Here is an 18,138-nt window from a genome sequence, read left to right as displayed (position 1 = left end):
GGAAGTGCCAAGATTAGCAAATTCAGAGAGGTCTGTCATCACTAGAATTTACATCTCCTCACCTTTCCTGGCACCAAATCTAAAAAAGTTATAGGTATGTATGTTACAGGTGCTTACAGCAAAGACTGTCTGCTCTAAGAACAAAGCGAGGTTTACTCAGCAACAATATTATACAGTGGTTGGATTGATGGACAGGTACATCCAATGATGGGTTTAGTGGGTGAATCTTGCCTGTGGGACAATTGTATCCGGCCATAGTCTTTGCCTTGAAGAGCGCTAGTAACTGCTAGTAAGAAAGCGTGCAAATGCTAGCAGCCAAATACCTCCTACTGTGCCCAAGTGCCATCCCGTGCTTGGAGCTACAAGCTGCCACCACATCCTCTCTGTAGCCTACAGGGAAACGAGAAGGGGCTGAAAACCAGGACGTGATCCAAGACTGGAAACCAATACCCACCAGAAAATTTATTCCATCCACTGTATCATAACTCTAACTGCAAACAATTAAAGCCAGGAAAAGGAGAATTATGATCTTCACTGACAGAAACTGTTTTTTTCAGATGGCACACCCTTCCTTCCTGAATATAAAGTAACATCGTTCCTCAGCACTGAAACACGGTGTTATTCACCCCTAGTTATGCACTGATCGGGAGACATGCAAATCTGTTTCCATGTTATTTAATAGGACTGATGTTTTCCTCCCATGACCCTCAGGGTCTTTCTTGGGTTGAGATTCATTCCCTCTTTAACTGTAGGCAATTAAGCATCCAGTTGTCCTGGATGTCCTTTACAGTAAATGGAAAGAAAGGGTACTTCCAGGGGAAAACTCAGGCCAGCCAAAGTTGAATAGAAGAATTAGGCCTTCATCTCATTGCTACTTCTGTTTTCCCCCTGGTTTATGCTATCTTTAACTTGGTGGTATGCTTACTTCTTGTTATCATTAACATTCATGAGCTATTTTGTCTACTATGCTGTTAGGAACCAGATAAGTGTTTACACAAAAGATATTATGCATAGCTGACATCATCAGAATATTTAATAAGCCTCCTGAAGACTGAATTCAAATCACTGAACTACTAAAGACAAATATTTCCCAGCTAAAAAAAAAAAAAAAAAAAAAAAAAAAAAAAAAAAAGTAATTCATATCCATTAAACTGCTTTCACCACCAGCTATTTCAGGAGATCCTGACAGTAATTCAAATATTTAAGGAAGGGCTTATATTTGAGTGATGCTGAATATACCTGGATATGTGCCCTTGCTGGAGATTTATTATTAGGATTAGCATTCCACTGAGTAATTTTAGAAGTCTGAGAAATCGAAAGATCTATTGAGGTCACTTCTCTGACATCACATGTGGATTCAATGCTGAACGTAAAAATTCCACAGACCACATTTTTGCCAGTGCGCAAAATCCATTCATCTTGAAAACAGTGGAGATGTGAACTTGCCCCATCAATTGCCCTTCTTTAATAAAAGCATGACACTCTTCCTCTCCTGATAATTACGATGAAGATAAGACACTTAAAATCCATTTCTCTCCTCATAACCGCTGGTAATACTGTCTCCAAATGTTCCTAAATATGTTTTTGACTACTGCAAGTACATTAAAAGCAACAGATTTTTCTCATGGTTGAGCTGTGGGGTGACTGCCTCAGCTCATGAAGTGCACTCACATGGCTACTTTAGTGGTTACAGTGGAAATAAATTCACCCACCTTAAGCTGCCTAAATGTTATGCGTTTAGTCTAGGCTGACTGAAACAGCTCAGGCTGTTTCTCTTTAGTCAAACAAGAGAAAAATATCATGAGAGAAAAATTCACCCCATCTAAGACAGATGTGTCACACACATGGGATGAGTTGCCCAAAAGGGGCACCTCTCATTGCACTGGCAATCGAGGGAGCCTCTCCCACTCCCTTTGATTCAGAGGCTCAGCTTTCAAAAAACTAAAATGAGGCAAGATTAGTCTTACTCTAAAACATTAGCAAGCTAAGATTTTTAAGGTCTGACACACTTTTTGCTTGGTATTTTTCTGCTTGCCTGAGATAGGATGTGCATGATACACATGTTCTTTTGGGTAAGAGGGAGAATAGAAGAAACATTTTTAAAAAGCTGTGTATTTGTTTTAAGATAATGGTCCCGAAAGGGCTTAAGAGGACACAGCAAACATTAAACAGAAATAAAGAAGCTGGCATTGAGAATGTATAGCCATAACAAAAGGGACAGGTCCCCATAGCTAGGCGATGCACAGGCTACTAGCAACAGCAAAACCCTGTTTTCTAAATGCATTGCACAACACTTGTAAGTCAGAACTATAAGCATACTATGTTTCTGCATAGTAAGAATAACTGATTCCTTTCAATATCATGTTGTATCCTATAATAAAAAGAAGCTCTACTAAGTTTGCCACATAAAACACTGTAACATTGAACAGTTTTCTAATAAACATCTACAACATCGATAAAAGGAAGCCAAAAAATCACCACCACAAGATTCAGCAGGACTACTGTGATCAAATGAGTGACTTCTATCTTCTTTTAGGGTTGAAATGATGGCTTTAAGGAGATTCAGAGCCCAACACTCGCCTACTGAAATAGGATCAAAATTTGACTCTGCAGACCCAGCCTGAAGGTGCTGAGTGCCCCCCACAGTCACTGCAGACAAAAGGCAATGCTCTCCATGAACTCAGCAGCTTGCAAGGCCAGCCAACTTGAATGGTGCACACTATTTCACAGAGCACAAGTGGCCCCACAGGCAATTTTTTTGCTAGCAGAAAATTGCTTGGCAATGATCTTCAAGAACAGTGAAGAAACTCAGATGTGAAAAATCCAAATAATGGTGCTTTATGTGTAGACTGCTGTTTAAGGTCTCAAAACTGATGCCAAATAATGGAACAACATGCCTGCGTAATACCCATACTTTTCTAGTTATGAGAACTGGTATTATCAATTAAAAGAAACACTTAAATAACTGATATAGTCACTCTCCAATTCCAGTATAACCACACTGATAAATTAGTAAGTGATTTGGAAAAAATACTTTCTAAGAACCATTATATATATACATATGTATATAATTATATTAAAAATAGACATATGCATGGCTTTTTCCTTCACCACTTAGAGTAACAGCTTGAAAAACACACATGGCATATACAATGCATGCAGTTATACAGGGGACGATTTATAGCCATGTTTTAATGGCTGTATTAGCCAAAGGCAAAAATCTGCTTACTGTTACTTCTAGCAATAATATACTTTACTAGACAGCCAGTCTTGTGTAAAAAAAGAAAGAAAAAAATCATAAAACATACACAAACCTTTTAAATGGATGCTAAGTTGTTTGTGAAATCTGTTTTTATGCATTACATTTAAGATGTTTTGTGCAGCAATTGTTAGCCAAGTATTCTATGTGGGGGAGGGCGCCCCAATTATTCACAATAGGTTTTAAATGCTACACTGTAAATCACTGCTCCTAGCATCACAGAAGCCCACGAAGCATAAATAAATAAATAAATAAATAAATAAAGGGAATTAAACAAACAAGGCTTTCCTTTCTTTGTTGAGAGTGTCTGAAGATGCTCAAAGTTGACAACAAATACAGCACAAATATCCAAATCCTGCAGCAGTATGTCTTTAACAAAGTTGCACCTCTAACCTTCAAGTATTCTTAGAAATAATTGTCTAATAATATAAAAATATAAAATACTTGCTAGGATATCACAAACCACGATTTGGAAAGAAAAATATCACTCTGATTTTCAACAGATATTAGAAACTACAGACTTGATCCTGCAGTTACATCAGTGTAATAATAGTATATCATGAATGCACACAGTATTTCCAATGGCTTTTTAATGGAAACAAGGGGGACTATTCATATGGAATCATGAACCACTGCTACAACACTAAATACTGTATTTTCAGAGTGTCAATTACTTATACAAAGATTGACAGAAAATTTCGAACAAGATTTTACCCTCAAAGTGACCTCTCAATACTTATTATTGTGCTCTACTTATGTGAGGAGCTTCACTTCTCATTTAAAAACACAGCACTACAGATTTTGGTCCCTTACAATCAGGCAGCTTGAATCAGAAACTCTTAAAATCTTCAAAACTTCTCCTAAGTCAAGAGCATTACTATGTCTGAATTACATTGCTTCCACCAAACAATGGGCTTCTCGCACTTAATAACATGTCCTTTAGAAACTGCAAGTCAGTCTGTTTTACTTCTCTCCTCTATTTTTTTAAACCTTGCAATGATTGTGTTGGTGACTGCATAGTTGCTTTTTAAACAGGCAGTTTACGGTCACCCAGGCAAGAGGTCATTTTGTCCTTAACCATAATGCTAATATATGGGATTTGTCAGAACACCTGTTGAAACATCAGCTAATGCCCTTCCAACACACTGGTGTCAACAAGGCGGTGCACACTTGTGTGCGCAACTTGAGGTGGGTAAAGCCTGCCTGGACGGCATCAACAATATTACAAACATTAGTTTCTAGATTACTAGAGTATTCCCATCAAACCTCTGCTCAGAAGTTACTTACCGATATTGTAAAACTGGTTTGTGTTCTTACACTAAGGATGGACTTGGAGGAGGAAAGAGAGCTAGGTTTCTAAAACACCTTAGAGGAAAACTGTTAGCCAAGTGACCATCCCTTTCTTTGAAAGTCTTTTCCAACACTCTTGCACAACAAGTGAAAGGACCAAAAATGGGATTGGAAATGGTTGTTCTAGTTCATTACTAATGTGTGTACATGTATATTTGCCTGTAGTCACGGTCATTACCAAAAGCCACATGCTACCAAGATCCAGGCACATATTAAAATCATATAAAAATAAAGAGAAGAGGAAACTTCTTCCACTCCATAACCCTATATTCACAGTTCAAAGCCCACAGCCAGGGGAATAATAATTTATCTCAGGTTATGTCAGGACTGAACTTATAAGCATTAAATATCCTCAGCCTTGGAAACACGTCTTCCTGGTCTACCGACATTTCTTGAATGCTTAAAAAAAAACAACCACCACCACCACCTTTTAGCCATGTACCTAAACAAAGACAGAAAAAGGTTAAAGAAACAATTAATCTTAGCCGAACCTTAGTTTGCCTAGCATTTTCACCTCAAGCGTCTGAATGCCTGAAATAATAGAAGTAAAGCAACTTATTGCAGATTCCCCCAAAGGAGAACCCAAGTCCAACTTGGAGCTCTGACAAGGAATATGGCCGATTTACAACAGCCAGCTTCTGAGCTGCACTTTCCCCCTGCCCCCTTCCATCTCACAAAAAGGAGAAGTCTAAAAGCAGAGTCTGCCACAAAAGTCACAATAAGCCTCTTAACTAATCCCAGGTGCCCGGAGCTGCCTAGGTGATACATTGCTGCGGGGGCTGCTGGGTTGGGAACGGACGGGAAAGGCAGGGGGCTCCTCACCGTCCCTTCTACCTAGGGCTGGCAAGCCTCAACGGCAGAAGCACCAGCAACTCTTTTCCCTACAAGGTCTTATGCCTCACATACACACCAAAGTAAGGTGAAAGCAACAGCACTCCTCTCCTGGAGGTGGAGGAAAGAAAAGGAAGCGTAAATACATTTCATGGGATACCTGTGTTAAGCAAGAGCAGACAGCCAAACACCTAAACCAAACAAAAAACAGGGATGAAAAAGGAACTAAATAAAAGTATGCATGTACACTGCATTTTCTTTTTAATGTTCCTTAGCTTGCCACTTTATTTTCAAAGTAATAAGTTTTTCCAAAGGAATTGCTGATTAAAAAAAATCTATATCTATATGCCTGCTTGAATAAAATGTTCAGACTGCCATTACTATCCCGTATGTGCAATCCAAAGGAGATGCAAATCCCTCCCCCCCCCAAGTAAAACAAATTCTTAGAGTCATAATTCAAAATTTGGTACCTGGTAAGACAGAAATATCCCAAATGAACACGTTTTTGATAAAGGCATCAGTACTCTTCCACAACTGGTGGTGAAATCCAGCACCTCTGATTGCACACTACAGTTTCTGCATATAGTGATAATTATCCAGACTTTCTAAAAATAACTTTTATTATAGTCCAAGTTTTTTTGTAAAACTCAGCAAATCAGTTCCAGAAAATCTAATACTGTGGACTGTCATGCGATTAACTTATGTATAGTCAAAATACACCTGACTAGTAGGCACAGAATAACATTCGTTTACATGATGAATTACTTGCATAAGAGACAACTCATTAAGACCTGGCAGTTGCCACTCAGGAAAGCCTGAATGCTGCACTAGCTGCAACCGCCCAGCCTTCCTCATTCTGCCATTTCAAAATGAAAATTGTGTCTTGAAACACACATAGATTGATAGTCTTTCATTATGCACATCTTATCTGACAAATACTAACGATCATGATCCTTGGGAACCAGATTATCAGAATATCATTTATTAAAAGAGAACAAACCCATGGAAAAGGAATCCAACTTTCAGATACTACCATCCTGGACGAAAACTGAATTTGAGGCACACAGGTAAAAGTGTGAGATGGAGGCAATAGGTTTCTGAAAGATGAGCAACTAACTGCAAAGGATCTGTCACCAATCCATATATGTCCACAGACATTGCTTTAAGTGCATCAAACAAGCCTAGGACCCTGACAGAAATTTCAAAAGAAATCTTTCATGAAGTCGAGGTGCAGATCTTTAGCTCAAACAGTATTCAAATTGACACTGAAAGCCCCCAAATGTCAACTTAATTTTCTTATTTTTAGCATTCCAGTTTGAAAACTGTGTTCTTAAACTAAGACTTAAATGTGAGGTAAAAATAATCTACAATGACCAGCTGTGACAATCTCCAGAGAATGTCCATTCTGCCAGAACGTTTACATCATTTCCACTATAACTTTCCATACGTCACCAGTTAAACTAGTTTTATACTAGGCTAGAATACACCACCCTGGGAGGTAAGAAGCATACCTTCTCCACGTTTTTCCTCATACTGCTGTTAAATCACTTGCATATTAACTTCTACTTAATCTTTAGGATGAACTGGTAATCAAAAGCACATATATGCTTCTGATCAATAGACTTTTTCTTAGGGATAGTGTCACATCACTGTGAAAGTAATGTAGTCTACAGGAGGTAACTGATTAAGTCAACATTTGAGCATTACATTCAAATGTATAAAATCCCTAAAATTTGCTCACATCAGAAGATGCTAATTCTGTACAGGAATCTGTATTCCTAACAAGGAAGAAAATTTCAGAAGCAGCTGGGTAGATAAGCAGATAAACAAAAGGAATGTAGAAAAGGAGAGAGGGGAGAGAGAAGAAAAAAAAAAAGCCTGAACTGTAGGTGAAAATGCACCGAAAAGGCCAAGCAAGAAAGGTCAAAAGTCAAAGGCAGATGGTGAACAAAAGAAAGGCTACTGTGGGCGTACAAGGTTAAAAATAGCTGGAGGCTATACTACTTTAGTGCAATTCTTCTCATAGTTTGCAATGGTGAAGATGAGGTTGACCACATTTCAACAAAAGCAAGGTGATCAGGAATGACAGCAAAAGCAGAAATAAAACTCAGGGAGCATAATACACTCAGATCAGCTAAAGCATGATGTTAATGCAGTACCAAGTGAGTATTAACCTGGCTATGATTATGTTTAGACTAGAAATTAGAAGAAATTTCATAACTGGTTGATCAGTGAGGTTCTGGAAGAGTTTTCCACAGGAATATACAGGGCATAAACATAAGCACATATAAGATGAAGTCAGAATAAATTTGGGGATGGAATTACATAACATGGCTGCTTGCAATAAGAGAAGACCATACTCAATAACCCAGAAAATCAAGTCCTATCCTACATTCCCAAAGACAACCTAAAGAAACCAGGCAAACCAAGCAATGCCAACTCATGATTTTGTCATGAGCTTGGAATTTTTCTTCTTAAAGCTCCCATGACTGTGGCTGATGGGAGAATCTGTTTTAAATTTAAACAGTGAAAAAATAAAGTGTTAGCCTGGGGTTTGAGGAGAAACACTTTAAAATATGAACTCTGCAAGCTCAAAAACCAGAAGGCAAATAAAAAGGACAAAACATCTGTTATTTCTTAAAATCTTATGGTTTCTAAGCCACTGGGGGGAGAGGGAGGCTGATTCATGATTTCTGAATGCTTAGGTTGACAATTCAAAGAAGCAGAGTAAAGTGTAAAGGAGTCCAACACTTAGTACACAAAAGCATTAGAATGCCTAAAAATGGAAGAGCGTAGATGCCCAATTTAAACATCCAACTTTCAAATGAGACTTCTTGAACTTCTTTGTTGCTGTTGCTGCTTTTGAGCAGCAAACAACCAGGAGCTTCAGGCACAGTCCTCAGCTTGCTCCAGTACTCTCTCCTAGTCTGTTGTTCCTGCCACAATGTTTTTTTGTTTTTTAGCTGCTTTGAGGTCTTCTCCCTTGGTTTTGCCCTGATTCACTGCCAGCTGCAGTTCCTCCTCCTCTCGAAGTTGGTCATTTCTGAGCCAAAATTATCAACCGATGCATTAAGAAAAACCCTGTAAAATTATATTCATATATAACACAGATGATGGACCCAGCCCTGATAATGGATTCATAAAACTTCTTCAGCTAATTTTATGCACTTTTCAGGTTTAGGACTGTTTCTTCATCTCAGTTTTAAAGAGACAACTTAGCTCTCAAATGTGACCCACTCGCATTCATTCTTCATATTTGGACTCAAATGATACCAATGTACTGCAGTAATATTAAAAATAATTACTCTTTACAATTTAAAAGTTAACTTGTATTATTCTCCACAGATTCCTGAGACCTATTGTTCAACCTTCAAGCCAGCATCAATCACAAGTATTAGGTAAAGGTAACGAGTTTTTTTCAGATATGGGCAGACACAAGTTTCAAGTATAGCTGGTGGGTTGCTAAAGAGCTCTCTCCCCCCAGCCTGTTCTCCTGCCCATAGTACTTTTAGAGCTACTTTGGCTCTCTGGTCTCACCCCTTTGCACTTCCCTGGTATTCTTCCAGCTTTGACTGCTCTGTCTCTTTATACCATCTGCTACCTTTGACATGACCCATCACAGAACCAGGAATCTCTTCACAGCTTGGATAACATCAGGACACAGGAAGAACTTTCCACCACTTTTCTTTGACAGCATGAGCAAACTGCAGCTATACATAAAAACAAAAACACGCATACCTCTGCTGTAGCACTCTGCTACATGGACAACTTTAAGCCCTGCATTATTTACAGTGAAATCGCCTTAACAAGTAATACATGCCTCAAGGGATGACCAGACCTCCAATTCTCTCACTCTCTTGTGCCCACAGTGACATACAATTGCCTTTTGAACTTCATGCAGTACAGGTGTGCAAAACCTGCAGTGCGGCACAAACTGTATCTGATGAGTTTGAAGGGCTCTCTGACTCGTACTACAGTGGGTGAACATCCCTCTATTGCCCAGTGAGAATGCTGGTATATATACAGAGCATGTAGGATACTGACACCCAACATGGGAACATACTCATACGTACTCAAAAAAGAAAGCTTATGGAAGATATTTCAGGCAGCTATGATAAACTTGAAACACAACACATTTAAAAGTTTTTTTTCAAATTGGGCTACGTAAAAGATAACACTTCAGTTTGTGTCAGTAGCAAAACAACAAACAATCACTTTACTCATTTTCTTTTTTAAGAGATGTGAAGTCATATACAACATTTTTCACTGTCATCCTACCTTATGTTAACAGGCAGTATGAGTCAGGAGGCAGCAGATATCAACTCTAAACCCATTCACAAATACACTCCATCCAGGCATACACCTGGGCTTTGGTATTTGCTTCTCCATCCCAACACCAACTACATTTCATAATAAATTCAGGTTTAATGCAAAAATACATCCATTACCTCTGGAGCAGGGATGAGAGCTCATGACTGCAATTGAAGCATTTTTGGCAGTAAGTTAGAAAGCCAGGCTCCCCTTAGCCTCCTCTCCTTGAAGCCACAAAAAGGAGAAAGAAAACACTAAAACTACAACAACAACAACAACAACTAAAACAGATGAACATCTAAAACTCTCTCTCTCTCTCTTTCTGCTGGCTGGGTTCAGGATCCCCACTCAGTGCAACAAAGGACACTTATTCCTGGTGAAGTTAGTGCAGATAGGTAACTCTGAACTGCTAATCCCTTTCCAGGCATCCAATACCCAGCACAGCAAAGCCAAAGCTTCTCAATAAATCTGTGAGGCAAAGTCATCACCTACAGAATCAGTGATAAACAGTGATGCCTTAAACTAACTGGCAGTAGAAAGACTTATGGATTTGTTCTGACTGTACCTCTGTTTTTTAGAAGATAATTATAAAAACAGAAAATAAAACTATTTTTAAAATTCTTGTTAGTTGAAGCTGGCTGTTTACTGCTTCTATATGAGATAGGTGAAAGGCAGGTATTATGAAAGCATTGCGAGCCATCGGTTTCCCTAAAGCACTATCACTGCTACTGCAGAATTGCTGCTTTGTACCTTGGAAGCAGTTGCTGACCTTGAATTTGCATGAAAAGGTTAAATATTTTAGCGGTAACAAAACAACTGTTCTATGAGTAAGAGTTTTATATTATCCCAAGGGCCATGATTTTGTTTATAAATTACTCAGAAATAACTTTTCCATAACAAACTCTTACTTGAGCACATCTCTACAGCTGCGTTAGCATTGTCATGCCTGCAGTCCAGGAAATGAGAATTCAAATCCCTTTTCATATATATATTTTTAAACATTCTTTCTGAATTCAAAGTTGGAAGAAAAATTACACAAGCATAATCCTATCTGTTCTCTCTCCAATCTGAAAAGCAAACTACAGTATAGCTAGAAGAAGAAAAATCTGTTAACATCTTCAAGAAGTTCTTAATCTATAATTAATGTCAACAACCTTTAGAGTATGTAATTCTTGCATCTCACATTCGTATTTTAAGGGTACAGTAGTTTTGAGCTATGCTGTGTATGAAAACAGTTTAAAAATTAATGAACTAGCATTACATTTAATGGATAGCAGTATAAATAGCTTTTTTTTTTCCATAGGTTAGGAACCCATTTTTCCTTTAAAATGAAAAAAATGGTTAAGGACTGTTTGTTAAAGTTGCAATAGTTAATCTTTTAATTTTACTTTGTTTGCTTACCTATGATCATAATAGTTAGTGTGCTAGTGTTCTTCAACCCACCATGGGAACTGCATAATGCTGTGAATTAGTTTTTCCCTCCATCAAACCCAACATCCAGCAGTGCATTGATGCGCTGTGAGTTTTCAAATAGGTACAATGACTTTTTGAATCCTGCCTACTCATTTTAAAAAGATACAACCACAGTTAAAAGGCAACTGGTTAAGTCCCTTTCAACTTACCATTGGCCACTCTTTCTGTAACTAGCATCTTGCCCTTTACAGCACGTGAAGCAGTTACTTTGGTACTTATTCTTTATCTCTTTCTCCTGAACTCTGTTTTCCTATATGCAAAATCTCTGAAAGAAGTCACCCAAAAAGTTCTTCCATAAAAGAATCTCTGCCCTCATTTAAATCTGTATACTTCTAATGAAGCCATTCAGATTTACTCCAGATGCTTGAGGGACTCAAAACGCATACAAGACTGTTCTGTCACTGAGCACAGGACTCTCTTGCCATCAGTAACGAGAGGGCCCACATTTCAAGCTCTATCCAAATCCCAGTAAAATATGGACTCCTCACTGGGATGAGACACACAAATGGAAAGCACTATATTCCAATAGAAGAAGAGGTTTCAACATTGTTGCTGCATTTGTTTTTGAAGCATCTGTTACTGGACCACCACCAACCCCACCAACCCCCCCCCCCCACCAGGGTATGGCCAGCATTAGGAATATTTTTTTAGGCCTAAAAAGGCTTTGCCAACAAAAATCTGAAGATGACAACTCCAGATAGAGCCTGCTCTAGGCAGAGTTCGCTACTTCTGAAGGAGTCTGGAGACAGATGGAAAGAATCAAGCGTTAGCATTTCAATTTGGATTCAATTTGGATGCAGTGATGCTTGCAAGCAAAAGCAGAATTGGCAGGTATAATGATACAGGCTGTAAAGCCTACAAATGCTCCTAGGTTTATTTGGATAATTTATTTTAAAGTAGCCAGTGCTTGGCAAACAAGCTAAATGCTACTGGAGCAGCAGGTAGTGCCACCTACAGTTAGGTTTGTCAGGCACTTGCCATTATTAAACACTGTTTTTGCTTGCTTTTAAAAATTTGCTAGGTCATGTTTCACCCTAAGCAGATGGTTTTTGGAAAGTTTCAATGGCAGCAGTTTGGGCAAAGAACTAAAAATGCAAAAAGGCAAACACAGATTGTTCCCCCATCTTAACAAGTCTTGCAAGTATTGCACTGCTTAGGTTCAGTTGCTACCAAGCTACTGAAAAAGGATTTTAAATCAGGACAAGGAATAGCCAGCCTAAAGTCAGAACTATCCCAACAATAAGTATGATGCTATGAGAAAGTCTAATTTATGGCATAATAGATCAGTATGAGAACCTGGAATAAGGTTGCAGCCTTAATCCTACAATGTGCTTATGCTTGAAGGCTCAGTTTAACAGCTGGAACATCCTTTTAGAAATTTTTATGCAACTATTTAAGATTTATAAAAAAAACACTTTATGAAAGCTCCATGCCAGAATTTTACACAAATATGCATACATCCCCGCCCAAAAGAGAATATTCAAAAGATTGATTTAAAGCTTAAGACAGTGAACAGAGTAAAAACGATTATCATATGATCATTTTCCCTTCAACTCCTATATTGCCTTCTGGAAGGATTTAAAGATTTCAGTTTCTTATAGTCTGAAACTAATGCATGACTTAGCTCTCTGACTGTACAGTCTACTGCAGCATCAGATATTTTGGCAATAGAAAGGAGCACATACTGAAATTATTTTGAAGCTCTGATTTGCATATACCCAGGCAAGCATGCAAATCAGACTGAGACATTGTTAAAAATCCCCTAGGAGAGCACCACATTTCCAATTCTCTCTCCCCACAACTGCTATATCCCATTAAAAGTCATCTCAATCACAGAGAAGCTTGCGGTATATTAATTCCCCAAAGGGACTGAAGCTTGTTGGCGTATTATCTCGACTACCCCGAGTGCCGCGCTGGGACACCAGCTACCTGAACAGCACGGCCCCTACGGGAATGCAATCTCTGCATGATGCTCGCCCCAAAATAGCCCTTAACGCTAGAAAAGGGTTAGAGCTGAAAACTTCCTTAAGCGATGAACACAGAGAGCAGAGTAACGAGAATTTCTTTAGTGACAGGCGAACAGAAGACTAAAACTACTTTAGCTGCACTTTAGATGAGAGCCAAGAGGTTTTCCCTCTGAGGGCACCTCCCAGCTCTGAAGTTGCTCACCCAGCTAGCTCCTATGCTGGCCCAAAGTCCTGGCGCTCACTTTCCTGCAAGACAGCGCATTTTACAGAACAAGCCTTCTCAAGGGTTCACCTTCACTCTGATCTCCACCTCTTCTTCTGCTCCTCAGAAGGATATTTAAGAATATGAATTAGGATATTATTTTTCTGATCGATTATATCCTGTCCTCAAATAACTTGTAGGGATGTTAATACTCTTTGGGCAGAATTAAGCAGTCTACTCTTACGTGGTATGTTTACCACTCAGTTAAGCTTACCTCTTACTCAGAGGCACACTGAACAAATTAGTGACTGCCTGGTGCTTAATCAAATATGAAGAAATAATACAAAGAAACAACCTATCATGAGGAAAACACTCCTTTCCCTTTGGCAGGATGATGTTCAAATCTTAAGGCTGAAGCCTTTTTACACGCTGAAATGCACCTCAAACATCAGTGCCCGACAACGACACTTTATCAAGCCAAACAGGACCATTAATGCATGCAGTTCACTGCTAGCTCTTCAAGAAAGTGAGCCCTTATCAGAACCTTCCTATAATACCAGTTAGAAACCATGATCCCCCACGCCGGTCTTGGGGGATATCACAGCACATGCAACTTGGCAGAACCAAAGTGAGGAGAAAAAAAAAGAGCTCCTGAAAGGAGTCCCAGGGTTTGTTCTGCTCTTACACCTGTGCTGGTGGCAGCACCTCTGAGGAGCAAGCAGGACTCAGGGTCCCACTCCTAGGAGGTCTCCCCGGCCAAGCTACCCATGCTGCTGCTCCACGCAGGCTTCACACATGGTGCCCAGCCCTGGGGCTCTCAGTGGGTTTGCTGGATGCAGGCCCTGAACATAACAGGGAAGCTTTCTAGAAATTAATAAAGTCAGTCCTTTTAAACATGTTGTACTGATTTCTTTCCAGTGAACCTTCCACCTAAAAGACAAGAGAATTTTCTTTTTCCTTCTTAAACTGAAACTTGGAGTTAAAGTTATATATAGCGGCTATGTGCACAGTTATACAACTGGTGCATGCACAAAACTTCCCCTGCCTTTTGGAGTAGGGAACAACCTCCAAAAACCTGCAGATCTTTTATTTGCTGGAAACACACATCCACACTCCTTCAACATCAACACATTTAAATATAAGCAAGATACAGGCCTGTTAAGTCTCACACTCAACATGCGGCTTGCAGTTGGCCTCCCACAACTCTCCAACCCATCCTTTTTACACCTTGGCAGTGCTATCGCTTCTCTTCTGCTCCACGTGGCCGTCACTTGGGCTGCCGCTCCTTGGCAAGGCCGTCACTGGAAGGAGATTTTCTGGGCAGCATATTCTACATTGCTAAGTGGAGCTCCTCTTCGGTGATGCCAACATGCGAACACCCTCCCTGCCTTATGACTAATATGGCTTATGCCTAATATAACTCCTACCTGCATTCTTTTAAACTGAGTTTTTGGTAAGTTCATTATCTAAAAAGTTTTTTGAGGGCTTGTAACTATTTTTCTGGGCCCCCCACTCATCCTTTGGTTGCGTGCGAAGCATTACTCAAAGCACAGCACTACGCCTTTTTATCATTCAAGAACACTTGCATATTCGATCATGAAAATTTATAAGATTTCTGCAGTATTATGCAGTATTTCACAAAAATACAGATATGTTTCCTATGAAGACCTTCACCTTAACTGGGTTCTCAAGTCATCTTTCCTCCCTTCCCTCCCCATCCAAAAGGGGACGGGGGGGAGAAACTACAAAATCTTCATTAACAGAAACACAGCTGATATGGATTTAACTTGCTGAACCCAAGGACTGCACCTTCAGTTCCTACTGTATAGCAAACACAAGCAATGTACTATTTGCTTGCACTTCTATTATTTCATGATGAAAATTACAGCGCACGAGGAACAAAATTCCTGCGTTAGAACAGCTTTGTTATCCCCATTCTACAATTACGGGAGGAGGGAAACCAGCAGAGAGCCACATTTTTATAACTCTTTGGGCACTGAGCCCTTAAATTTGCACTAGCAAGCTCTGACTTTCAGAACCGCGAACAACAAAGCAACAACCTCAATTGTTTTTTCTCCCTGCTGCTCATGTCTTGCTCCTCTGATCTTGCAAGAACTCCCACTGATTTGCTGTGGAGAAAATACTTTATGCTTGACCATGATGAGCTTATTTTTCTTTCCCTTTTAAGCATCAGATTCCCACCATGCTAAGGACAGAATTGGACACCATAAGAAATACCTCATATTCCTCTTTATCAATATCAGATTAATCTTTCTAATGGTAAAGTTAATATAATTCACGAGATTAATTTTTTATTCTTTTGGCAGGTGAGGAATAAGAAGTTTGTTACTGTTAAATACCTCACTAATATGTATGAAGATCACATGCATAGGATGCAAAGAAGCTAATAGTACGTTACGCAAGCAGAAATGCAAAAGATTCACTGGGGACACTTCTGAATTTGGAGTATGTTAGACTTTCCTTTCTCCTCAAAGTTTTCAGCATGCTGAAGGGCAAACAAAAACATGGATAAATATTTCACATCAATTTTATGAATAGCACATTAGGAACACTGAAGTCTTGCCTTCCTTTTTCGTATGGGAAAAGAAATTAAATGTTCTATAAAGTCAAGTGAACTTAGAATTCTTTTGCTTTAAGGGGTGGATTACAAAGAAATAACTGATGCACCAAATATAAAATTCAGAGTTCAGGCATACCCAAATTAACCACTTTTTTCCTCAAGCTATTTGAAAAAATACATCAAAAAGCACTAACTTCTTCATTTTAGGGGTGCATTGCCAAACACCCCTACTGCCAGGACCCTGGTTCCCCCCTTTATATCTCACAACCTGGTTTTACCACAACTCACTAGAGCAGCATTATCTGCATTCTTTGACTGGCACAGGGGAGAGACAGACAGACATTAGGAAATTGTCTTTTATAGCTTAAAACTGTTTGGAGGGTTGTTTTGAAACCTACACAATTTAAAAAAAAAATCAGATTAAAATGTAATTCAAAGCCAGTATTTTTGGCAAATCTAGACTTAAACTTCTCACAAGCTAAATCAGACCAGACTTTCTCAGGTAAGCTCCAGGGACAAAAAGAAAAGTGAATGTCTTACATCTGCCGAAAACAGTTTCTCTCTCTGTGCTTTGATCTGTCTATTGGCCTCCCTTGCAGCCTAGCAACTACTATTTTTTTTTTTTTTTATTTGTTTTAAATCAAGTCATACGGGGACAGCTGCCAAGCCCACTTCCACTTCCCCAATCTAGGGCAGCTACTTCTACTCTTCAGATCCCATTTCTCTGGGTACATCTGCTCTCTAAACATGCAAAAAAATACACACATGCACCGGCTTTGCATCCATTGCTTTTTTTTTTCCTGAAAGATGGCCCAATGAAATTGTAAAAGCACCCCAAATCCTGTTTTCAGTATTATGCCTTAGCAAGCACTCTGCACTTTTGTGACAGATCTCCTGCCAGGTTCTGCGCTATTCTTTCCAAACAGGTAAACCAACATTTTCCTCAGTCCTCGACACCACCAGACAGAAAGTCCCATGTCTTCTGCAATAGCCCAGACCTTTGCAATCCTCTTTGGTGAAACGGAAGGGAAGAATTTCCCTTTCTAACCCTGTTGAGTGTTGCAAAGGCAGTGCAATCCCAGTTAAATAAACAAGCGACACTCACGTGCTATGAGCAGCGTGCAGGCTCAAGGACAAGTTACACTTTTGACAACAGCGAGTAAGCAGAGATCAAAAGAGATGATAAAGAACTTAACTTTATCATGCCAGCTCTTGCTCAGTAAAGCTCATAAAAAGTTATTGAATTATTTATTCAAGAATCAAAAAAACCTTTATGCTTGAAGGTAGTGAGTGGCCTCATTTCCAATGCTGTTAATTCAACACCCCTAATCAGCATCTCAGGGAAATGTGTTTATTAACCATAAAACAAGGTTTCATAGATTTTCCTTTTTCAGCTGAGTATTACACCTACTAGTTAGGATTAAAGATACATAACACTATTGCCATTCCTCTTCCTATCCTGAAGCTCTGGCAATTCATTAAACTCTGTATTATTTGTTTTAAAAGGAAAATCCCTTGATTTTGTTGCACCTTCTTTCCAGCTCAGTACTATATTTCTGCATGGTTTCATATTCTCTGTCACTCCTTTCCTCTTCCACTGCCACCTCGTTTCCCACGCACCGCAGTCCCACCTACACCCCATTTTCTACCCCTTTCCACACACTCCCTAGAAGAGGGTCCCCAGTGCTGACCTACCAGGCGATACCCCCCATCTCTCCCCTCTCTCCCACATACCTGCATATACAAATATCAACTATTAAATGGGCCATGAAGCAAAAGGGTAGATACTGCAGGCAATCATTACGCTACTCCTACTAAGGCGGCAGCTGCCAGGCAGGATGTTTACCTTTTGCAAAAACAGCTCCTTACATGTTCCTGCATGGCATTGATGGCTGGAGGAGGAAGGAGAAGGTAGCAACTGCAGTGGCAGCAGGCACGGGCAGAAGATTTTGGAAAAACATGGGATGAAGGTCCATGAGTACCAGAAGCAGTACCTGGGCCAACCAACAGACTGCAGCTTCTGAAGGACGAGAACATAATACGACAACAGAGAGAAGCAGCAAAAGCAAGGCAGGAGACTCTGCAAATCCCCAGCCATTTGAGACCCTCTGCTGTCACCCTAGTGGACTTCCTCCTTTCCGGTTCACGACAGGTCCACCAGTGC

General features: G+C 39.6%; 1 protein-coding gene across 2 annotated transcripts in view; it reads right to left on the bottom strand.

Annotated features, from left to right (window-relative positions):
• Positions 1-18,138, bottom strand: part of FARP1 (FERM, ARH/RhoGEF and pleckstrin domain protein 1) — a 222,460-nt gene that overhangs the window by 90,820 nt on the left and 113,502 nt on the right. The window lies entirely within an intron of this gene.

This window comes from Apteryx mantelli, chromosome 1 (genome assembly GCF_036417845.1).
Source record: "Apteryx mantelli isolate bAptMan1 chromosome 1, bAptMan1.hap1, whole genome shotgun sequence".
Lineage (NCBI taxonomy): Eukaryota > Metazoa > Chordata > Aves > Apterygiformes > Apterygidae > Apteryx > Apteryx mantelli.
This window is presented reverse-complemented; position numbering and strand designations above follow the sequence as displayed.